The 25213-nt window shown below is 39.4% G+C and overlaps 1 protein-coding gene and 1 long non-coding RNA gene across 4 annotated transcripts in view; both read right to left on the bottom strand.

Annotated features, from left to right (window-relative positions):
• The window catches only part of ncam2a (neural cell adhesion molecule 2a), a 401748-nt gene that overhangs the window by 237591 nt on the left and 138944 nt on the right, over nt 1-25213 (bottom strand). The gene's annotated exons all lie outside the window — the stretch shown is intronic.
• LOC146491882 (uncharacterized) overlaps nt 1-25213 on the bottom strand; it is a 36493-nt gene that overhangs the window by 3628 nt on the left and 7652 nt on the right. Inside the window, exon 2 of the long non-coding RNA XR_014872542.1 lies at nt 1-25213. This exon is cut by the window's left edge and continues 3628 nt beyond it. This is a non-coding gene — a long non-coding RNA (uncharacterized LOC146491882).

Below are 25213 nucleotides of genomic sequence, written 5' to 3'. Positions count from 1 at the left end.
GGCCGGCCTCCTGAAAGTTTGAGTATTGGACTTTTTGCCTTGTCCCCCAGGTTGTGTTATTTGGTCTCATGTCAGAGGAGCTGGCAAAGAAAAGCATCTGGACTTCTTTAAGTTGCTTGAAGACGTTTCACCTTCATCCGAGAAGCTTCTTCAGTTCTAAAGTCAAATGGTGGAGAGTCCCAGATATAAACCTAGTGGGAGTTTCCCCCCACAGAGGGACAAAAGGACCCCCTGATGATCCTCTAATCGCCTGAGCCTAGTTGTGAAACTGGGTGTGGGTCCCAATCAGCCAGAGTTTCGGGTGAGCTCATTGTGAAACCTGGCCCCACCTTATCATGCGAATTCCTGAGGTCAGATGGCCCAGGATGTGAGTGGGCGTTAAGGCGTCTGGGGAGGGAACTCGCCATGTTCCTGTTGTAGGTTTTTAGTTGATTTAGCTCACCCAGTTTAGTTTATTGTTAGCCTTGCCTTTTGTTTACAGTTATTTTGCCAGTCTCAAAAAACGGCTTGTTTTCTGTTATTCAAGTCATGTTTCACATTTTATTTTCGTCTGCATTTGGGTCCACCCTTCACTCTACACACAGTCAGCCCTGCTGATTGTGACAAAGCCAACATTATACGAACCTGACAGCAATTAGTTAAAAATGTTTGAAGTTTTACCCTACTTTGTTTGAATATTTATGATGTTGATTTGATTTTTAAGTTTATTTTAACTAATCTTCTGTAGCACTGGAAGCACAGTATCTAAATTATATTCAAGATTTAATTCAACAATACTGTATTAACATACACATAGTGAATTAGCATTCCTAAATAAAGGCATAGCAACATGAATCAATCACATTAACTTCTTCCTGTGTGACAGACTTACTCTAAAACCAGGATGGTACAGGTTTTATTGTAACCTCAACCAGAACTTTTGTGGGGTCTTTGTTAACCTCACACGGAAATCATAATTAAAGATAATATAAATAGATTCAAAATAATACAAAATAAGTCAAAAGTTGAGAATTACACAATGTATTTAGACCAAGTTCACTTGATATTTTCAGTTAACTATTTCTACAGAGCAGGTTTGACTTTATTTCTGATTCATAATTTAAACCAATCACTACGAAACATAAATGACTATATATTGACTTTCACCACACTGTACTTTTTCCTTGTTGTGAAAATGTTGTTGTGGCTGAAATACAGAACAAACCCATGTTTAAACTTACCATAAATTAGTTTCTTTAACTGATATTTCCAGTTTCCTTTCTCAATTTTTAAGACAATCAGGAAATGGTGTCATCATTGTGCTGAGTGAAACTGAATCATCAGATACTATCCCTCAATCTGATGAACAGCATCTCATGATACATGATACAAATGAACCATAGCAGCTGTTGCTGTTTAACAATGACCTTTCAATCTCTATTATTGCACATGCTGACAACAGGAGACACAATGCAAAAGCTATTCCCCAAAAAGCTGTTCCACTCAATAAACCAGTTTGAAAATTAGTATTAAATTTGGAAACTACCTGTATTTACCAAGCCATTAGAGGAAGCATACTGTAAGAGCCCGGAGGGAACACAGGGAGACACAAAATGAAATACCCAAGCTCGGTTTTAAAGGCAACATTAGAAGGGCAAGCCTCTTATAGTAACATAATTTCATGCCTGAAGGTTCAGAAGTGCCCGCAAAGGTACACTATGCTTATTCATAGTGTTTAAAAAGGTGTACTGCAATTATCATAATATGATACTAAATACCACAGGTAGAAGAATGGATAACAATCACCCAAACTCACTGGAGTCCAGAATACAATGCGAGCCCAGCTTCGTGAGCCTGCTTTGCTCGTCAGCCCGTGAAAGCCCACATGCCAAATATAAAAACATGTGAGTTGATGCTTTTTGGTTTTAGCACCGACTCCACTTCTTGACAGGATAGAGCAGAGGATGTAAGCCCCACTTCAAAGTGCGACGTAAGGGGTACAAGCTTTACATTCAGTTAATCTGACCTGTGGGCAATGCTTTAGCCACTAGCTCTAATGTTAATCCTTTGACTGTGCTGCTCTTCTCTCCGGCCCCCGCACTGCACTACACAGTCCACTGATCCTGGTGTCAAAGGATGCTGAACCCCTGAGACGTTTTAAGTCGGCTTCTTGTTGTTTCCAAAACAAAATCAAATACAGACTCTCTTGTCTCCTTCCAGATACAATCAGGGTAGGACTTCACAAAAAGGGGCTCTATCTTGAAAATTGACTGGACTGGAGATGGTTTACCACAAACTACAGGCACTTCACATGCGCTACAGGATGTCAGCACACTGCCTCTTTCTGCTAATTGCTGAGTGTGAAAAGCAGCCATGGAAAGCCAGCTGGAGAACGTCTGGCTGGGTTGACCTCATCAGCCTCCATTGCTTTTTTTTTTTTTAAATCTATTTTTTTCCAAAATAAAAAAAATATTTTTAACAGCCTTTGCTGTCATCACATCCTAACTGGTGATTTTACTTAGTTTTTAGTTTTCCGGTTGTTGTTGTTGTTTTGTTTTTTTTTCAATATAGCGTTACCAGCACATGTGAAGACTAACTTATGCAAGATGCCATATTTGTGCGAAAAACATTTAGTAAAACAGTCTTTTCACTAAATATGAGAGAATCTCAGGCTATGAATTAAAGATGGACTTAGTCACAGTGACACCAGAACTGATAGTAGCAGTATCTTGTGATACAATACTTCTAAATACTATACTAATAATATACTAACTATACTAATACACTAATCCAGACAAAAAAATTACTAGTGCATTAAATCATCTGCAACAGTATTGATACCTCCTCCAACTAGCACACAACATCACATAGCCCCACTGCAGACAGACAGTCCCACAACCTGTTCACTTGGGAGCACCTGAATACAATGAACAATGCTGCAGAAACCTTGTGAATCATATTAAAGACTAAAACCCCAGTGTTATGAAGGATTTTGTGAGGTCAGTAAAGTTCATATTTCAACAGTTGTCAAAACTGCTAACCTGGCTGGCACAAACTTTAAAAAGGTAGCTAATTAGCGAATAGCCACTTTAAGGGAGCGGCTTAAAGTCATGTCATGTTTCTCTTAAACATACCGATTAAAGGTGAATAAAGCCAATGAACACCTAAGCAGAAACTTTTCCTGGGTACTGCCATCAAGTTTGCATTGTCATGACACTAAAATTTAAAAGAGCATTGTCATCCTTTGGTTTAAGGCATATTTAAATTGAGCTTTTCGACCATTACAGTTCTGCTTTTTCATGATGAAATGTCATGAGGGAAGGGTAGGAATTAAAAAATTCAAAAGGCAGCCATGCCCTAAAGTATAGCAACCTTTGCTAAAATTTTTTACTAAACATAGGACAGTGTACACACTGGAAGCTCTGAAGCTGATGACTGGTTGCTTAAAGACGAGGCTCCCGTCGCCCAAGTGACCTTTCTAATGTATTTACTACTCGATCATATGTCAGTCAATAGTATTTTTCACTGTGATTTGTAGTTGCTTCAGTCGCTCACTTGGAAGTAAGAAAGGCTTATGTTCTGCTCCGCCCACTTCCTATCGCCCACGGCTATTTTGCCCAAAGTCACTTGAATTCATGGAATGTGATTCATTTTCTATGTTCACTGTGGATTGCTTCCAGCGTGTATGTAGCTTTACTTACAAATGAACACCATGGTTTTTGGCCATAATTGAATATATGTAGCACCCACTAATATCTATTTCTTTCTTTCATTTCTTTATTTACGCTCTGTACAGCACTTGGGTCAACATAGTTGTTTTTTTAAATGTGCTTTGTAAATAAATTTGAGTTGAGTTGTATTAAAAAAAACTTGGGACTCACCCCTTCCTTGCCATTGTTTATCGATAATCTGTGCTAGGAGACTAGGAAGACATTACTAGCCTGACTTTGACTAAGTTAAAAAGAAAAAAAAAGAACAACACATTGTTCTTTCCTTTAAACCTAAAAAAATATTTCATTACATTACAATCCAGCTCATCCACCTAAGCACATAGAAAACTCTATGCAGTGGTGTTGACATGGTTCAACAGTATTTATGTGTAATCCCTGAAGCTTTGCAGATGATAGAGCTACCCACCAGCTCAGTTGTAGCTACTGGCTCAATGCTTACACATGAATGTTTTATAATTTCACAGGAGCTTTAAGGCCTGATATTCCACTGTATCATCTTCAGTGCTCTAAGTGCCCTCACTTCCTGAAGGGTTTGGGATTTCTTTTAATGCACTGTACAAGCCTAGAGTTGTAGTATCTATGATCCTTATGTCTCCCCCTCTTACACACACAAAGATGAATGAACACAGCACTAATATGGCCTGGCATTGGCTGTAAACATTTATCTGCATTCATAGCGATCGCTGTGGCTGCCGTGACAACCTGCAATAGACATCAAAGACGGTGGCTAAGCAGGTCATGAGAGTCTCAGCGAAGGATTCATTCCTGGTAATAGCCACACACACTCTAAAGCCTCAATTGCACACGCCTACACACACTCCCACCCTTTGAATATTAATGTGGCTACCTGCTGGATGTCAGTTTAGATCATGCGAAAAAGGCCACTGACGCAAGCGCAGGGAGGTGCACACACTTGTTTAGCGCGATGACTTTTATTACAGGAATTAGAGCTTGCCATAGGTATTAAAGGTACTGCGCTGCAGTGGTTTGAATCATATCTATCTAATAGACTACAATTTGTTTTAATGTAAATGGAAAATTCTCTTTACACACTGAGGTTAATTATGTTCCACAGGGTTCTGTGCTAGGGCCAATTCTGTTTACATTATGTTACATGCTTTCCTTTAGGCAGTGTCATTAGAAGGCATAGCATACATTTTCACTGTTATGCAGATGGCAACCATCTTTATCTATCCATGAAGCCAGATAAGACAGACCAATCAGTTAAACTGCAGGAATGTCTAAAAGACATAAAGACCTGGATGGCCGCTAATTTTCTGTTTCTAAATTCAGATAAAACTGAGGTTGTTCTACTCAGCCTTAAAACTCTTAGAAATGCCATAACTAACCAGATGCTTACTCTGGATGGCATTACACTGTTCTCCAGTAACACTGTGAGGAACCTTGGAGTAGTTGTTGACAAGGATGTCCTTTAATGTGCATATTAAACAAATATGTACATATTGTGTATTTCTTCCATCTGAGCAACATCTCTAAAATTAGAAATATCCTGTCTCAGAATGATGCTGAAAAAACTAGTTCATGCATTTATTACTACCAGGCTGGACGACTGTAATTCATTATTATCAGGATGTCCTAAAACTCCATGAAAAGCCTTCAGTTGATCCAAAATGCTGCAGCAAGAGTACTGTCAGGGACTAGAAAGAGAGAGCATCTTCTCCTATCTTGGCTTCTCCTCTGTGGCTCCCTGTTAAATCCAGAATCAAATTTAAAATCCTTCTCCTCACATACAAGGTCTTAAATAATCAGGCCCCATCATATCTTGATGACCCAAAAGGACCATATCACCCCATTAGAGATCTTCGCCCTCAGACTGTGGGCTTACTTGTGGTTCCTAGAAAAGTAGAATATGAGGCAGAGCCTTCAGCTTTCAGGCCCTCTTCGGTTTGGATTCAGGAGACAGACACCCTCTCTACTTTTAAGATTAGGCTTAAAACTTTTCTTTTTGATAAAGCATGAAACTACTCACCGCAGACTGAAGCACTAGCAGAGGGGAGGGGAGAGGCACGTTTCCGTGGGAAGTGTTTTTGTTTAGAGACAGCAGAGCTAATAGCAGCTAATGAGGTAACAGTTAGCTCTTGTGTTGCACTGGGACCTGGGCAGTGTGACACCCGATAAAATTGCAGGGGACAGGAAGGTGTTAGTTGCAAACGAGGGGGTGTGAAGTGTGAAATGGACAACTCTATACATGAACTACATCCAACTGTGCAGTCTGTGGAGAAAGACGGCAGAAGTGTTGCTGAAGGGTGACAAATTAAGGGACAAAAACAACATTTTCCCAGTAACAATGAACAGTTAGTGCCAACCTTTACACAGTACATTAGAGTAAGTTGCCACAATGAAAGTTTTTAGTGATTTTGCAACAGCCCGATATTTGTTGCCTTAAAAATCTGATATATCAGACAATATTGTTTTTTCTTTCAAGTACAGAAAACATAAACACACTTCCCTAATATTTGTCATCTAGTTATGTATGACTCCTTACTGATATAATATGGCAATGTAGTTAAAAGTAATATTATGTCATTGGCACAAAAAGCCGCAAATTATTCATTTGTGCTCTGCTCGACTGTCCTTGGATCAACTGGTTGTTGTGTTTGTGGGACACTATGCAACATCAGGGTCAGACTGATTCAAAATGAACTGCAACTATCAAAAATGCCCCTTAAATTCATAAAGAACAGAAAAGAGTTGAAATAAATGCAAAGCAAAAACTAAACTAACATCAAATAATGTGTTAGCATTCCTGGCTAATTGCCGTAGATAAATGCGATTGTGCTTGAAATGTCTTCAAGAAGCTTGAAGTACTCAAGCTGCTTTCTTTCCAAGCTCCTTAGACCTCCATGACCTGGATGACTGACCATGACCTACACAGATACTGCTGCACAAATACTGCATTTCTCCTTCATTAAGATCTTTTCACTCTCTTCTTTTGCCCTTTTTCCTACCCCTCAACCCCTACAGGTTGTGGCAGATCTGCCCCTCCCTGAACCTGGTTGTGCTGGAAGTTTCTTCCTGTTAAAACTGATTTTTTCCTTCCCACTGTCAACAAGCACTTGCTCATAGGGGGTCAGTGGGCAGGTTGTCTGATTGTCAGCATTTTATCTGTATTATTGTGGTGTCTTTATGTTACAATATGAAGCACTTTACTGTTGTTGTGCTTTATAAACAACTGAATTGAATTGAAAAAGTAGGCCTAAATTCAGTTGCATTATTAATACTTTTCTTTATTATATCTGACTTATTAGTAATTTTCATTTCACATGGCCAGTTCAACTCACATTATTGTAACCTGTGTATGTGCCATGTGAGAATTAAGTATGAAGTGTAGCTACAGTAACTAAACAGGCGTGAAGGCTGAATCGGCTGGTTGGGCCATTTCATACATAACAAAGCACCTGTTATGTGTTATTTTTTTCTCCTGCACGTCATCTCCACATATCACTGCCAGCTTTTAGCCTGTCACCACCTCACCCATGTGCTCTTTGGTTTCCTAAGGACGCGGCACGTGCTGCAGCCTGACTCCCCTGAAAAGCAGTCCTATTATAAACAACCAGTGACATTTCCTTAGCATAGACCTGGCATTTAGTGTGATAGATTTATTGACATTTGCTGTTTTCTTTTTTTCCCCCTCTTATAGTACTGGCTCACTGCAGCTCTTTAAAAAACCATGCACACACCGCAATTCAAATCCTCCACTGCAACCTACTCCATGTCCCTTCACTCTGATTCTGTGTGTTGTTTTGACAAACGGCAATGTTGTGCGACTGTGAGGCGAGGGCGAGTGGGGGGGCTTACAGTCCTGCACATCAGCATGCAAAGGAGACTTGCCCGTGCCGCTACGTGCATACTGAGATGCTGCGGCTCCTGCGACTGCCACTGTGCAAGTTTATAGATATTTCAAAACCATAGACTCATAATTACAGCATATTTTGATTATCACGGAAGCATAAAGCCATAATGGAAGTTGTATTTCATAGAACGGGCCAGCTTGAATAGTAATAAGCAGTGAATCTAATGGCCTCTGAAGAGGACACACAGAGTCCATTAATTAGTTTCCTCGCTCTGTAACTTGAAATAAAGAGGCGCAAAGGGGAGATGCAAGGCATTGATAGCTAATGTGGCAGAATAAGCCAAACAGCATCCTTCTAGGTTTGAGCAGTACCTCTCTGCATGTGTGTTCGAGCGTTGCACGGGGTTGGTGTTGAGAAGGGGAGATGCCCTTAATGAGAGAGCTGCAGGCACAGACATACACACACATGCGAAACATCTTCTATCAGTGCTGCTGTCTCACCTCATTTTGCTCCTTGCTCCTTCTGTCTCTGTTTATTTGGCACCAGCCACCCCAAATCGGTCCCTGTGTAAAACGTCCAATCGTGCCTGCTTTCTCTTCCAGCTTCCTGGCTCAAATTAAAGCAACACCTGGTAGTTTTACAGCGTTTACTACTGTATTTTACTATGCTGTATTTCTTCCATCAGGTCAGTGCCAAGTTATGGGGATGGAAGTTTCTACATTGGACCTTGGGTGACTTTAAAAGAAAAATGGCTTGCATTGCTTCAGACAACCCCCCCCCCCCCCCAAAAAAAAAAAACAAAACAAAACAAAACAAAACAAAACAAAAAAACAAAAGGTTCTCTCTGCCTTGCTGTGATCTAGCCGAGCTCAGTGAGTAAAAATCGAATACTAAAAAAATTGCCAACATTCAGATCAGATACACACTTTTGTCTCAACATAATGATGAGTGCCAAGCGAGGAAGAAAATACGGTCTCAGAAAACACCACCAATTCTTCGCTAATAAGCCTCTTTCACAGCTTCTCCTCTTTATTTTTTGCTGAATTAATAATAGCCCCTGACTGTTTAAACTACAAAAAAAAAAAAATCACATTAGATCTGTGAAATATGGAGTGAGGCAGAGCCAAGGGGAAGGTATCCAACACAGAGGCAGAGGGCAACACGACTGGACCTTCTCCTTGTTTTCAGTCCAAGTCAGTCTCATCTGGCAATTTGGGATTTTCAGTAGCTTTACATGATACCGCCACTCGAAGACAATTTTAAGTATAAGGTCATTTTTTTTGTCCCAGTGGGAAGACCTAATAACTCTGCAATGCTAACAGGTATTTGAAGGTTAAAGGACACTGGAAGCAATGTACCTCCACAGACCGTGTAAAGGACAACTGGCCCCCCGAGTGCAGAAGAAGCTTTGTTCTGCAGTAATAATATAGGCCCGGACCAGAAGACGGAGCAAATAGCAGGTGGAGGACGTAACGAGAGAGGCAGTAAAAAGTAAATTGGGACATGTTGGAGGATGGCGAGCCAACAAACCCAGGAATGGTGCGCAAATAAAATGGAGGAAAATTAAAGACAGAAAGTAAACAGGAGCAAATTGCTGACAATTAAACAAAAGATCTGCGGGACAAACACAAAGAGAGGAAGCAGGAGAAGGGAGGTGGGCAGGAGGCAAGGCAAAGATAATATAAGAAACAGGTCAGTGAACACTGCCCCTTTCCCCTCTTACCCCGTCCTGTTTGCCACAGGCAGTAATGCTGAGCTCTGTATTCCTCTTCCTCCTGTCTTCACTTGTTTAACTGTCCCCCCATTTCCCTTCCAGTTTCTTTATTTCCCCTTCCCAACTGTCCTCTCACCTCCCCCTTCATGAACTGTGAATAGCAAAGAAGTTACATCCTGGCAGCTTGCCTATCCCTGCCTACCAAACTGCTTCTTCTGTGCCAAATTTCATACAGCCTAAGGAATATGTCCACACACCAAGGTCAAATAGCGCCTGGGCAGGCCGTATATCATTGCCAACAGTAAACACCTGCAGAGCTCAAATCAAACCTCTTCTTCTTTATAGAGAATACATTCTGATCATCTCACTCAAGTGATAATCTGACAATACTGACAATATACTCACACACAACAAGATATTAAAGGACAATCTTTGGATATTTAACAAAAAAGGCTGGAAATCCTCACTTAGCTTAAAGTGTAACTAACAAATGTTCTGCATAATTGTTGGCAAATGGCTCCTGTCCCGAGAGAAATTAAGTAGGTTGAGAACAGCGTGGCTAACTGTAAATACTAAATATGTATAATGATATCTGTGGCTCTCAGAGCGCTTACATTCATGAAGATTTCAATTTGCAAGAAAGGAAAAATATGGAATATTTTTCATAGGTTTAACCTCTTAAGCCCCAACACCCCCTGATACGGGGGCAAAAAGCAGTAGATCAGGTAGGCTTGGGGGCTTAAGAGGTTAAACAAGAGATTTTATATAAAAAGAACATCAACTACTGGTATAAGAATCCTACTGTGAAGCCGCTGTTTAAGTATTCTGGTCATAATCTTTTTCTTTTTAAATCCCTGAACCATACCCTGCTTTATTGCCTCTTTTACACTAAATGTTACCATAATTAACAAAATGAGCATTATCTCAGAGTAAATAAGACTTGTCACTTGCGACCAAGATCATAAACACATTAGGAAAATGTTCACTGTATACTTAGAAGTAGACTTATGTTCTTACTGACTTATATAGAGTCTGACAACTTTTTGATACAGAAGCAATCGCTCCCTTCTGGCCATTAGAAAGAATCCAGGCGTAATGAGCTTCACCAAACCAATGATGGTCAGGACAGGAACTTAATGACCCAGATGACATGTTGTGGTTGCTGAGAATAAATATACACCCGACCCTACTATGAAAAGGATTTCCACGTTGTCATTTCTTGGGTGATAACTTCACACTGAGATTCTGACAAAAGAAAAGTGTAAAGCATCTAAAAAGCACAGACAGATAAAATATGTTGTAAATGTAATTTGGTTGCAGACCGCCCTCAGGAGATTGTGTTAGATGACACATGCGTCCTCACAGATAGAGGTCAATATTCTAGCATAACTAATGGCACCATTGTTTGTACAAAGGGAAACATACAGCACCGTAACGATGGCTTCACATCTAGCTCCAAATCGTGCCCCAACCATCGGCTTCCTTTGCCTTCTATGGCGACCGCTGCCAATGACCGTCACATCTACTTTAGCAGCTAATGGAAACCAAATCACAAGCACGAAATGGTTACAACTGACCAGCCTTTCACCCAATCCTCTCTGACGCTAACACAGAGCTCCCCCGCGTGAGTCATTCTAACATCGTTTTCACATCTGCTGCCAGTGTGTTGCGGTACTCCTCCCATATTCGACACACTAAATTGCCCTTCATTACAGTTTGGGGAGATTCTGAACAGGTGTTGTGCGAATGTTTGATCCCAATTTGAAAACGACATTTTTCTCTCACTGAGGGGGTGTGAGTTGGATTTTTATCTGTCTAACAAGTCCAATAGTCATTAAAACAAACAAACAAAATATAACAAAACAAAAAAAACCCAATACTGATCCCACATTCGATATCTCGAATCATTGTCTGCCTTGTAGAGATGAGTCCTGAAAAGGCAGTGCTTTTTCAATCATTCTTGACTCTTTTTTTTAAACCACAAATATGAATCCTGAACAAAACATATTGATTGGGTGCTTTTAGAGGCAGTGTGGGGACAGGGGATGGGTTTTATTTAAAACAAGCATGGGACTAGGGTTGTTAAAGTTGATTAGTATCGATTCTCAGATACTGATCAATGTTAAAAATGACTATTAGACAGATTAGATACTCATTTTCAACAGGATTCATATCAGCAGTCATGTCTTGGCCTACTACACTTGACACTTTATACAGCACATCTGCAGACAGGCAGGAACACAGCAGCTTGCAATAGCAGCTAAAGTAGTTAACATTCATTCAGCAACACTTTAAGAGGAATTACAGAAGGTCAGTTACCCTCCCATTTCAACAACACTGAAATATTAAACAGTTATTATAAATGTTAACCTGGCTGGCGCGCATGTTAATGTTAACTGCTTAACCATTAGTAATTACCCACAAACCCAGCTTCAGGGGGTCACAAGCTAGCGTACTCCTAGTGCTGGTCACAGTCCTGGATAATCACGTCTAGGAGGAGCCAAAGGGGTTTAGACCATTACGGACTGGGTGATAATCGAAGGCTGAGGTGTATTAGTCTGATCTCTGGATACCTAAACTGTTATTAGGGACGGTGAGATAAAATGTTGGACCAAACACACATGCAGAATTGCAATCCTGGGTTTTGGTTGATTACAGCTACAGTAAGTAGAGAAAAGGGCTCCTCTCTTTAAAGAAAAAAAAAAGTGTTTCCCCATTGTCTACAATTATATAGCTCCATCATTTCACTCAGCTAACACCTTGCTTATTGTTGGCAATACATTTTTGCTATCAAACTCCAATGTATAAAACTTTAAAGGTATCTCAGTTTCAAAGAGAAATGTCTTTATTCCCTACTGCTTTGGCCCAGTATCAGTGGAGGAAGGATGTGTTTGTCCTGATGAATTAAAAAAATAATTGCGTTGAGATAAATGTTAAATAATCCTCCAGCAAACTCCGCTAAGCACAGGTTTATCGGCGGCTATCATAAACACTTGTAATAACTGCCCTTCATCTGGGGACAAAAATTGCCTCATGAACTGCTAGGCGTATTCTCAAAAGCTTCCCTCTATCTTTAAGCGTTTCTGTTCACAAACCATCACTTATCCTTATCTTCTCTTTTAGGAAAGCGAGTGCTCGCTCCCCTGGGCTGGACAGGTTTCTCTGTCAGGTGGGATGGTAGATGGTATTTATCTTGTCATCTGGGATGGACAGGGGATTTATTTAATGCGTTAAGAATGGTAGGATGGATGGAGGTTGTTGGTTGTTAAGGATGTTTGTCTCATGACCAGTTCATAAACACCAAGGTAGGATATCTGCATCAAGGATGGGCTATTTAGCAATTTTATGTCTTAATGGTTAAGGATAAAAAAATTCAGCCGTCTATGGGCTGCATTTCAATATTGAACTGAATACATTGATGTTTTCAAAGATACTTGTTGATAAAGCTTTTGGTTTGCTATCTCCCATCTTCACACTGTACAAAGAGTTTTCATGAAAAGGCTTCAGCTTTCCTAACTTTCTTTGTCTAATTTTGATCAATTATCTGGAAAATTAAATCAAATTCATAGTGTCAGAAACCAGCCACTGCAAAAAGAAATGTAAGGTTGCTAGATTTAGAAACTAACAAATTATCAGCAAATACTAAAGTAAAAAGACAATCTTGGATATTTCTCTAAATTTTCCCAGCTCAGAATTCAGTTTTATATCTCAAAATGTTTCAAATAATATAAAAAATACTCAGCAAATCGCCAGTGGTCTTCTTTACCATTTCACAAACCAGTAATTCTGTTTTCTGTTGTGCAGAAAGCTATAGCATAGTTATACAAACTCCAATACGATTGCGTCCAATACAAACTCATGTTTGCTCTGTTTGGTGTTTGATGTACTCCTGTGAGAAATAGCTAGTTTGTAGGAAAATAATTTTCAGAGTCAGCTCATCGAAGTTCCTGTGAGAAAAATGGTGAGGAAAATGGACCTTTATAGATACTGCACAAAATACCAAAACTGTAAACTGCATCCAGGACAGAATCAGCTGAATAATACTGCGAATGCAACATTGGTTCATCTAAGTACCTTCTATATTTATAGCATGATAGCATGCTAACAGCAAGCTAATAGAGGAAGCAGAGTGTTGTTAAAGATGGGTGTACATCTTTAACATGACTCTGAGCTGCACTGATGAGCAGTCAGACTTTAAAGCAATGTCACCGTCATATTTTGATAGATTTCTGTGTATGACTGTAGTATAAGGCTTATATTGTTACTTGGCAATTATGTGCTCAGGTTGTGTTAGAGAATAGTACACAAGTGATGTAACAACTAGTTTATCAAATTACATTCCCCACGTAATAAGTAAGGTGGTGAATGTAATTTTACTTTTTTTTTCTTTTTTTAAAAGTAACAAATAATGTGTACCTAGTCATTGCTAAATAATTACTCATTTATTTACAGCACCAGGAACAGTCATGTTAAGTAAGAGATCCCCCAAACATCGCCAGTTATTCCTAATGATCGTCAAGAATCCAATCCCCTAACAATCCAATGATCATACAATTCCACAAACTGCTGTTTACATGAAAATATTGATTGGAGCAGCTTTAAATACCACATTTACATAATTATCCATTAAATTCCTCACTAGTTTTCCAGAGAAGTATGTCTTGATTACAGGTTCTCCCCCTCCCTTCCACTTGTCCTTCTGTCTGCATGGCACTGATGTTTAACTTTCCCTTAAGAACGGCAAGATGCATCTGGAGACTGTACACAAAAAGGTGACTGCAGTTTAAAATCAGGTCAATGCTATGGACAGCAGTTTGCTGTTGTAATGGTATAAATTCATATGAACATCTGTCTACACAGAGAAGTGCTGCAATATAAATGCTGTACATCACAGTGGCTTTACAAAAGGATATAACAGAGGTATGTATTTTCCTCTCTGCAGGAGACACAAAAACAGACAACAATTTCACAACAATTTAAACAGGCACAATATACCAACAGAGCAGAGGATGTCAACGTAAAACCACAAAGTAAAATGGATAGAACTCAAAAGACAGAGGAGCTGAAAATCCAATAATGACGTCTGCATTTGTTGATTTTCCTCCAATCTCGCCAAGTGCCGTGTCAATGACGGGGTCACGGATGCCACGACTGGCTGCAAGTTATTTTGGGCTTTGAACCAATCAAGCGCCCAGCACTCTGACCCCTTGTATTTCCAAAGCCTGCTGGGTATCGATCAGACCGCCCGCCACTCCAGGTGTCCTTCTTCTCATCCACTGAGTCATTTGTGTGTGTGAAAGTGAAAATTGTCCCCTGCATTCTCTGGTTCCAGGTGGGTGCTCTTTTGTTGTGGCATTTTGAGGTTACATATCTTACTTTCCCATTTTTTGGCCTTTGATTGTTTTGTGGAGGTGCTGCTGATTGTGAAAGAACAATCTGTCTGCCTGCCTTTTTTTCCCCCTTCTTTTATATTGTGATGTATGTGCTGCAGCTGCTACAGAGCAAAAAAGATTTTCTATAAACAAACATCAGGATGGAGAGTTTTTGGGGAATTTAACACGTACATCATTAAATATATAAGCCTCAATCTTATCTTTTGTTTTCCTGTATCATTCAATACGTAATTTCTGAACAACATCATGTACAAAGCTTTGGTCAAATCACGTGTACGTACAAATGTTAAGCTTTAAAAAAAAAAAAAAAAAAAAAAAGCTTGGTAACACGAATGCAAAGTTCTGTTCTTCAAAAACTCTGAATGTATTGACACAACTTGATTTCACTGTTGAAGTAGTGCTTTACATCCAAAAAGTCAACAGTTAATTGGCATAATGTTGTTACATTGTCTGTGCATGCGTGCTTAAAGTAGTAATGTCTTGTAGACAGTTGGCTGTGCTTTAAAGTGCCATTGTATTCTTTATTTCAAAGCCTTTTGTACATTGCAGTATTAAAAAGATGACATTACCCTAACGCCATCATTTTTGTGTTGTCATTGCACATAAATGGATATCTAAAATAATCCTATTCCATATGTATTTTCATTTGGGATACAAGAAATTACATTCAGAATAATCTTTTTCTTTTTGCACACTTAGTGTTGAGACTCTGTCACAGAGAGACCAGTTGAGCCCAGTGGTGCACAGAAGGAAAGAGACAAACAAACTGAAATTAGGAACAGTTCATCAGTTCTTACAACATAATCCGGTGATATTTCCATATTTTTTCTTTTTGTCACTAAATCCCATAAACAGAAAACAATGAAGTGACTTGAGTATTATGTGGAAGCTAAAGACTGATATGCTGCAGCTTATCCCTCTTTAGCATTTCCCACTATTGTTGTGCATATATATGTGTAATAAAGCAAATACGATACATTTTTATAAATGTAAGTATGCAAAAACAAACACGTTGAGTGGCAAATACACGAATACAAAATGCCTCTAAGTATATATATGGAATTTTGCATCTTGGTCAAAATTTAATATACTATTTCTTTTTACAACTTTACAATTGTAAAATTTGCATTTATAAATTTTTTTTACTGGATTTTTGCAGTAAAAATATCATTTTGTTTAAAGAGCTTGCACATACTGGTAAAATTACAGAAACATTAAAAAGGATCAATATTGTTAATTTACAGAAGCTGTGGAAAAACCTTACATTAGGTGATGGCCTAATAAATTTGTTACACACCCAGACTTAACATAAAGATTTTCAAACTATCAAACCCGGCTCAGTGATGGGATGTGGATGCTCTGGAGGTGGGCTTTTTAGGTGATGCCTGGTTGCTAGTAATCATCCCAGGCAGATAACCCGTTAATCCATTCACCACCCTGTTATTTGCAATCAGCGGTATCCTTAACTCATGTCTCATGTCTTAGCTTACCACCCACTTCATATCAGCAGCTTATATTTTGAGTGTCCTCACGTCCTATATGTAACTGAGTTTTGATAGTCTCAGGTCAGTGCTAGTCACTTCCTGGGTGGACATCGCTTTACTTGGACCACTGCAAGTAAATTACTCAGTCCTCAGACACAGATTTTACTGTGAAACATGTGCAATCATATGCAACACTGTATCCACCAAATATGGGGACTCATCACAAACTCAAAGCCAACTTTGTTTTAAGAAATTTCTCTCGGTCTAAAGTCTGAAGTTGCAGTACATTAAGTTGCCAGTGTCTGTGGAAAGAAACAACCCATTAGCAACGATTTCATCAAAAACACAAAAGAGCAAATGATCTGTTTAAAACAGCGCTCTTTTGATTCCAAGTCAATCATTAATAAGTGCAGTAATTGCTCCGTTACTCTCTTGAATTCTGAGCAGCCTTTTCTTGACAATCCATGGCGGCATATCCATTACCACTGGCTGCTTCACAGTACAAGTCACCCAGCTGAGCGCTTCTAAAGCGAGGTAATGACAGCAGGACATTCTGTTTTCATTAAGAGTACTTAATGCTCTGACAAGCTACTAAGAGAGTGAACAGTGAGGCTGATATCAAAGTGTATTACACGCATGCACGTGCTGTTTTCCTGTGAATCCCTTTTTGTTGGATGGCTACAGCAGGACAAATGAAACTATAAATAGTATCAGAATGGGATTTTTCTTTTTTGGTTTCCATGAAAATATCTCTGACTGAAAAGATCTCACAAAAACAAAATAATTAACGTCTCCTCTGTTCATTTTATATACGCCGAATAATCAGAACACAAACTAAATAGGCTCTTGTCTTGTTAGATTACTACATCGCCTGCCCTCTGCTTTCTCTTGCACGACTGACAGGAGAAAGAAGACGCTCTGTAACCTCTGAGAGCTAATTGCTTATTTGTAGACAGACCACTGATTTAGGTAGCTTTGCTATATCATTAAGAAAACCTTTAATAAATTTTTAGCGGATCCATTCCTTTAGCTGATTTGAGTGATGCTAAACAATTTTCCAGCCACACCTTTCCACTCACTGACACTTCAGTTATAAAAGCCCATTTTCTTAATTCTGAACTAATGTTTCCTGCACTCCACGAAAAGGACTGTATTTTTTTTTCTTAACCTGTTGCTACTTATGATGTACAACAGATTTCTGAGGACTCCTCAGGAACCTTGCGCAAATTAAATAAGAAAAAATAGAAGGTTGCTAGTTTAAAAGACACTATAGTGCATTTGTGTGTTCGTGAGCAGTGGCAGCAGTTTCACAGGAACCTCGCTCGGAGTAGTACGTTTCCACCTACACACTGCTTGTGAAATGAATAGTATCTGCAGGCTATTGTAGCAAAGAAAGGAGAAGGATGTGAAGTTGTGAGAGTAACAGACAATGAGAAGACGTACAAGAGTGAGGAAAGAGTGTGTGTGAAGAGTCTATGGCGCAAAGGACATAACAAAAGTGTGTGCACCAAGAGAGTGATTTTTTTGTTTCGTTTCAATTCTCCAGATGTCTCCTGGCTTCTAGGCACGAGTTTCCAAACATGCCTAGAGCCCAGTTGTATTCTGGTCTCTAGGTATTTTCAGGGACATGCTGAGGTAATTTGAGGTAATTTGAATCTGGATCCCTCCTTTAGGTACTCTAAATCCTCAGCAATAGTAGACTTTGCTTTCGCTTCCCTTTGATTGCCACCTAGCAAGTCCCCATCTAGTCATTAAGCTCTCATGTGCTCTCTCTTATTCTGTCCTACACGACGGCAGACACAATCACACATACACACTCATGTGCACGCATTGCTCTTTAGCAGGGTTTCATCCTTAATCACCCCTCTCTTAATGCTTGTTTTCCAACTGTAAGCCCATGTGGTGTGCCTGAGATTCTGCTGGCCCAGTCTCCCCTGTAGATATCATAGCTAAGCTTAGCTGAAAGAAGAAGTGACAAAGCGAGCGACAGTACCACAGAGGAGTGAGAGCAAAGATGAGAGAGGAGGGGCCAAGCATTGCCACAGGCTGGCGAGCAGGTTAAATAATGAGAGGAGGGGAGACGGTATCACAAGAGTGTGTTTGGCAACTGATACCTCAGTAATGCCCCTGCAATCCTGCCTGACTTGTAGTACGCAGTCCCGGTGGACCGCAGCGTGCTGTTGCTGTAGAAATCTCCTAAATCCACAGTATTTTGTATCCAAGTCACATTACAAACATTTGACTTTGCAAGTCATCAATATCTGTGGTATGGCTTAATCAGTGCTATGTGTGACCCCAGGGATACGGAACAATGAGTGGCAATTCAAAAAACACGATAGGTGCAATTAACCAAAGAAAATGCATATCACTGTGTGGCTAATTTAACATAATTTTTCCAATGTGATTTTCAGATCTTTCATTGTGTTCATATTTAGTCTATTATATTTTTCTTTATGGTGAAAGCAGAGCTGCTTTCTCAACCATAAAGCAAAACCATTCTTGGTGAAATAGCGGTAGCGCTGATCTCAGAGTTAGTGTTTTCATTTTACCTTTGTTTTGAGGTCAACTGTGAAATTTTTCAAAGAATTGATAAGTAAAGTAAAAGAAATTTGTAAAAAAAATCTATACTGTTCTGTTTAAAAAATAAACACAGGATTGGGGTCTACTGTTTTTGTAAGCTTGTCATTTTTCATGTTTCTATCTGGTTTTGTACAGGGCAGTGTTACTGTCATCGTCCTAAGGATTTGTATATTCGACTTTTAACAAATCTTGAGTCACTTCTTATTTCTTCAAGTCTTGCTAAGAAAATGGAAAATAGATCCAGCTGTTTACTGAAAGATGTGCAAATATACATGATAAATACATAAATATACAAGGAAAAACAGAGTTTGTACAGTTCTACCAAGCTTGAAAGTCAATATTTGGTATGACCACCTTTTTTGTTCAATACAGTCTGAACTCTCTTAGGCAGCTTTCTTGTAATTTCTTGAAGTAGTCTTCAAGAATAGTTCTCCAGGCTTCATGAAGGAAATTTAAATCTCTTCTTTGGATGTTTCTCTCTTTTGTCATGTCCCCTCTCTCAAGATGATCCCAAGCTCCTTCAATAATGTTGAGGTCTGGGCTCTGATATCTCTTATTTCTGGCCCTTTTGTAGACTCAACTAAAAAAAATTGGAATAAATTATGTGTTTTTAAGGAAATCTAGCAAGAAAGTGCTTATTTTGATCGCTTTGGGCATTAGCAGATTGCTCCAAACACTTGCTGTTTAATCTCTGAGCAGTAGTGAAACATAACTTTCACCTTCAGAGTGAAAATTGTGACTTACTACTGCACCCGAAAAGTTCTAAACAGTGCAACAATTTCTCTGAAGGTTAGCAGCCTCCAGTTATGGTTTACAGTTTCTCTACCATTGGCAGGTAGTTGGCGAGTGTCTTCCATGTGAACTACAGGTGATGGCATCGACCTGCTAGTTACCAACGCAATCACGCGAAGACTGTGCAGCACCACATATCTCTTTGCAACCAATTTCATGCTAACAACTGCCAGCAACCACTCCCAACAGGTCTATCAATATAATTTTTTCCTTTGCAAACTGTGGTTGCAAGATAGTTGCCATCTGGTCCCTAGGCCTGTGTGGCTGGGGCCTTAAGTGGCTATTTGTGGAACTGCGGTTTCTGGCACTCAGATTTTTTTTCTAATTTAGTAAAACACACCACTGCTAAATGCAAAAATGAGATTTTGATCCCTCAGCTGTACATCGTTTACTCCACTGGACATCTTTCTATTCTCAGTCAATGCTTAACCCATTTTAAATTGAAGAACAGTACCTACTATACACTGCTATATCCTGTTTTCCTAGGAGACATGCCATGTAGCTTTAAAGGGGAAAAAAAGCTAAAGTAGTAGCCCAATTATATCCATAACTATTTTGCTTCATATATAATCAATTTTAATTAATTGGCTCTTTGAAATGGTTCATCCACATCTCATTGTCTTCACTGACTAACAGCAGACCTTGAGTTAATGTGTCCAAGGTCAAAAGTGACCTTTCCTGTTCAAGTACACCTAAATATAAAAAACAGCTGACTGGAAAGAAAATTGATTTTTTAAAAGTGTTTTCAGCATTGAGGTCACTGAGCTGTCACAGAAAATGGTAACAAACAGAGCTTTTCTTTTACTGTATCTGATACTGTGATTGGCATTAGCTTCAAGGTGAAAAATCTGTCAGACACCTAGAAAAAGCAGCACCACCCAGCAGACACGCAAACAGGTGTTATCTCTGCATTTCACCTATGGTGGATTTATACCAGCTTTGTGGCCTTCTGCTTCCATGCGTGTCCTTGTGTGTGTTCAGTATGGATTAAAGAACTCATCCAAACTCCTGGGACACCAAGCAAACATTCACCCCATTCCAATACCTAACTGTGGCATAGATATAATGAAACGTTTCCTGGTGGATTAGAATTTGCAGTGTACTTGTCAGTATTAATTTTACCTATTACATTAATTGTGTAGTTTTTGTGCAAGAACTCCCTGAGTATAAAGGCTCAAACAGGCAGAGAAAATGTTGCTGGGTAATGTCGCATATCATGTATTTGGCAGTCCACAAGTTTAATATTAGCATCCTGGCAACATTTACTGGATTGCGCACAAAAACAAATACACAAGCTGAAGCATGTATGCAAGCACACTTGAAAGCAGTGGAACAAGAGCACCCTGATGAAAGGCTGATCTTTTGCTTGACTGATCAAGAAAAAAAAAGCAAGTGCGCAGCAGAGGACAAACACTGCAGCCTCTCATCAGTGGAAGTCAAAGAGACCAGTGCTGTCTTTGCTCTGTGGTTTGAAATGGTCTCAGTTGGCAACAGTCCTTTCTCCCAGATCGGCCTAGATGTGGTATCGATTTATGTTTTTGCTTCATGCCAGGATTCCCTGAGAAAGTGGAAATGTTCGAAAATGCTGGCGGAGTGTGTGGGGACAGGGGCATGTCTGTCCATCTGTATCCATGTGTGTGTGTATGTGTAAATGGGTGAGCTGGGATCAGGAGCTTTTCCCCCCACAAAAATTGAGACAGACCCATAAAAAAGTCGCTGGTGATGTGAAATCCTGCAAAGTCCAATTATAACATTTTTCCCCTGGTCCGCTGGGTAGATTTTCTGGTAAATTTGACATAATTAGTAATGCACATTTCTTTTTTTTTTTTCTTTTTTTTTCTTTGTTTTGTTGTTGACCAAGTGCAAGTGCTCAGAATGAATCCCTCTGTCTGGCTGTGTTTCCTGGGAACAAAACAAGTGGGGTCCTGTGATGAATGGAGAAAAATGCTCTCCATGCAACAGTTAGGGGTTGAATGTAGCTTTAACAGCTTATTCTTCACCAGCACACAATTATAGTTTGTGCAAGTAGAAGGCAAATGAGGCAAAGAAACCGCTCAGTCCAGGGAAACGGCTTTGCCAAAGAGCCAACCATCAGCCAATATGAGCTCATCTGCAAAACAACACCATAAACCATTTGGAAAAATATCCAATAAGGCAAAATCCATGTCAGTAACTCAATGTATTTAGGTTTGTATACATGGTTGAGATGACCTGCTCAAGTTCAAATTGAGCATCAGAATTGGTGAGAAGTGTTATTCAAGTGACTTTGAACATGGCATGGTTGTTGGTGGCAGGAGTGTTTCTGAAAATGCTGACCTACTGACCATCTCTAAGGCTCATAGAGAATGGTCCAAAAAGAAAAAAATGTTAACAGTGAATTCAGTGAACAGCAGTTCTCTGAGTAAAAATGTCTTGCTGAGAGGAGAATGCCTAGACTGTATCAACCTGATAGTTTGATAGCTGGCAAGAGTAACTCAAGTAATCACTCAGTACACCAAAGTATTCAGAAGAGCATCTCTGAAGCAGATGGGCTACAGGAGCAGAAGACCACACCAGTTGCCAGCCCTCATAGCTAAGCTCAGAACCAAGGAAACAATTTTCATTGGCTCACCAAAATTTCACAACAAAAGATTGGAAAGATGTTGCCTGGTCTGAAGAGTCCTGCAGGTTTTAGATATCACCCTGGGTCAACACTTGACGCCTGGAGTTGGACATCCCTGCTTTAGTCCATTCACTCAGTCCTTTGGGATGTGGTGGAATGAGGAATTCACATCATAGGTGTGCAATCAATAAATCTGCTGCAGCTGTGTGATGCTATCATGTCAATATGGACCAAAACGTTCTAGGTTTGTTTCCAGCACCTTGTGCAACTTGTGCCATGAAGAATTAATTGCAATTATTTATAAAAGCCAAACAAGAGTACATGTTGGGTGAAGAAATAATTAAACCTGGCTTAAACTAAGAAGGTTTGGTGCCAGAACCTAACCATTTCAACAAAAATCATAGTGAAACTTTCAGAATCTCCTAGTCAAAACTTGGCTGTGTTTTTATCACCTACCTCCTGTCACATAGTCTATCTCTCTTTTACAGTGCTTTAGTATAAAGTAAGGCAAGCATGGATTGTTTAAGATGGGAGGAACCAATGAGCCATGTGGTCATTTCTTTAAATTACATCCATCCACACAAACAGGACAGCAAAGGTTTTTGAATGGGTTTGAACAAATACATTAAATTAAGAGTCTGCAACACAAGATGTATTTTAAAAATCTTTCACATGTTTTGTTCACTATGTCCTCAAAGACGATTAAAATTAAAAAGGTAATAGTTGTTTTGATTGCTTATACAGAATCCATAAATTTACTAAATAAATTCACAAAGGAGAGGAAATCAGTGGTGACAAGGTCAGACCACCAAAGAAAATGGTAACCCAGCCCAGTGAGAAAGAAAATGTTTCACTACGTCTGTCTTCCCACACTGCTTGTTCCAATCAGTACAGCCACAGTCATGTTATTTGCAGAGGGAAAAGTAAAGTAACACTTAAGACTGACACCGCTACTTAAGACTATTTTCTGATTAATTCACACCATTTTGATTTGAATATCTGCCTTCCAAGTCAGCAAAAAACAGTCTAGCATGGAAGTGCTCTCGATTACTACAACATGCATGCAAAGACAAAATCTAGGGTGTGTGTAAAAATGCCCATCTCTATCAGAGGTGACAGAAAAATGCTTTATGGACCTAAATATGACTAACAATTGTTCTGCAAGATATTGCCCATGAATGCTACACATGTGTTCTCAGACCATAGTGATCTAACTTCTGTCAATTCTGCTTATTAGCGATGAGTAGTTTGCACAGAATTAGCCTTGCCTGATGCCTTTAAAAACCAAAAGCCCTCCGAATGGCTGTTTTAGCATCAGACGGAATCATTAGATTTTATGTTGCCATAAAGCTATGGTTGCTCATCTCTTTTTATGGCATTTCCAGCATTGTGAATTATAGTACCTAAAGCTGTGATAAGGCAGTCCGTGGCTCCATCCTACCCTGCATGCTTTACGAAGAGGCCCAGCAGGGTTGGATGAATTTTATGGTACTTAAGCTATTCTCATGCCATACAAACAAGAGGTCTTCCTCAGAAAAAAACATTACATTACAACGGACAGGGCTTTTAATAGCTATGTATAAGAAATAGTGTGCTTGAGGAAACTGGTAAATGATGAAAGAATATGCTTTAAGAGGAACTGAGCGCCTCATTCTAGGCCCTTCACAAATTGAAAATACATATCCCTCTCAGCCATTACCCCATGACCACTGAAATACCAACCACTTCAAAGCTCTTTCAAAACATTGCACAGGCATTTTAATGCCCTGATATTACACCTGCTAATATCAAAGTTTCACAGAGTCATGGTTACACATGTACTTCTTATTTTTACATCTGTACCAGAAAATTCCACTCCTACTACCAAAAACTATTACTACTCCAACAGTCCTAAAAATTTTATAATTTATACTCTGTACAGAACACAGCAGGCGTCGTTGATGGTAACAGACATTAGATTTATTCAGTCATACACAGCATGAAAGGAAGCAGGTGATGTAAAACTGGGTTGCAAACTAGTCTGCACAGACACCAGCAACCGTAGGCAAGTTAAAGCACTTATACTTGTCTGTGGGCTGCCTGAACTAATACCGTGGTCAATGTAATGTAATGGCTTGGGACACGAGGGCCAGGCAAGAGAATAATTATCTTTTTCTTTTGATTGTTTAAGAAAGGCTAACTGGATTGCAGTTGAGATTTCTAAAGGTCACTTGATTGCTACGCTTACTGTTAGCAAAGGAATGTAACTCATGTTGCAAATACAGAATGGAACCACATTCAACTGACCTGAGCAAAGTAGAGCAACTCTTGAGAGTTTTTCTATTGTGTAGTGCTGTGTTAGGCTTTTGGCAGTTTTCCCCACTGAATTACACTCTGTTTGTGGCAGATAATGTGTGAGTAAAACCATATTATATTGCCATTATTAATACCATAATATATAAGATGCTTATTTGAAAATTAATACTTGCGATAAATAATTAGCAATGCAATCTAATAAGTCTATACAGACAGTGACACAGACAGAGAAACTCTGTCAGTCATTGCAGACTAGAGGTTAGAGTTTTCTGGCTATCATTGAGTGAAATCAGTTGCAAAGAGGGTACTGCACCAAAAACCTCCGTGTGGTTGCTTTGGTGTCCCTGTACCTCGGGAGGTAGAGTACGTCATTAACTAATTGGGAAGTTGGTGGTTTGATCCCTGGCTGTTCCAGTCTGAATACCAAATGTCCTTTGACAAGATACTAACCCCCCATTGCTCTCCAATGCTCTTACGTAGAAAAAAAAAGTGCTTGTATGAATAAGGCAAGTTGTATAAACCACAGAGAGCTCAGGTCGGGTAGAAAAGTGCTAAAACCAGTCCATTTACCATTTCGTTTGGAAAACATCAAATTTGTATGCAAACCTCACCAACTACTCACTGAGTGGTAGTGAATCTTGGAAACTATGTGAGGCAAACTGGAAACAGAGAATTCTTGGCTTGAAGGTAGGTTGAATTTGTCTGTCATCATTTAAAACGAACATGTTTCAAAGGGTTTGTGTCGCTCTCTTCACAGTTTTACTACCAGTTAGCAAGAAGTGTTGTTGTCTTCCATACAAACTAAAGGGAACTGCTGCAATCTATCAC

The sequence above is a fragment of the Neolamprologus multifasciatus genome, chromosome 23 (assembly GCF_963576455.1).
Source record: "Neolamprologus multifasciatus chromosome 23, fNeoMul1.2, whole genome shotgun sequence".
Taxonomy (NCBI): Eukaryota; Metazoa; Chordata; class Actinopteri; order Cichliformes; family Cichlidae; genus Neolamprologus; species Neolamprologus multifasciatus.
Note: the sequence above shows the minus strand (reverse complement) of the source record. Positions and strands in the feature narration are given on the sequence as shown.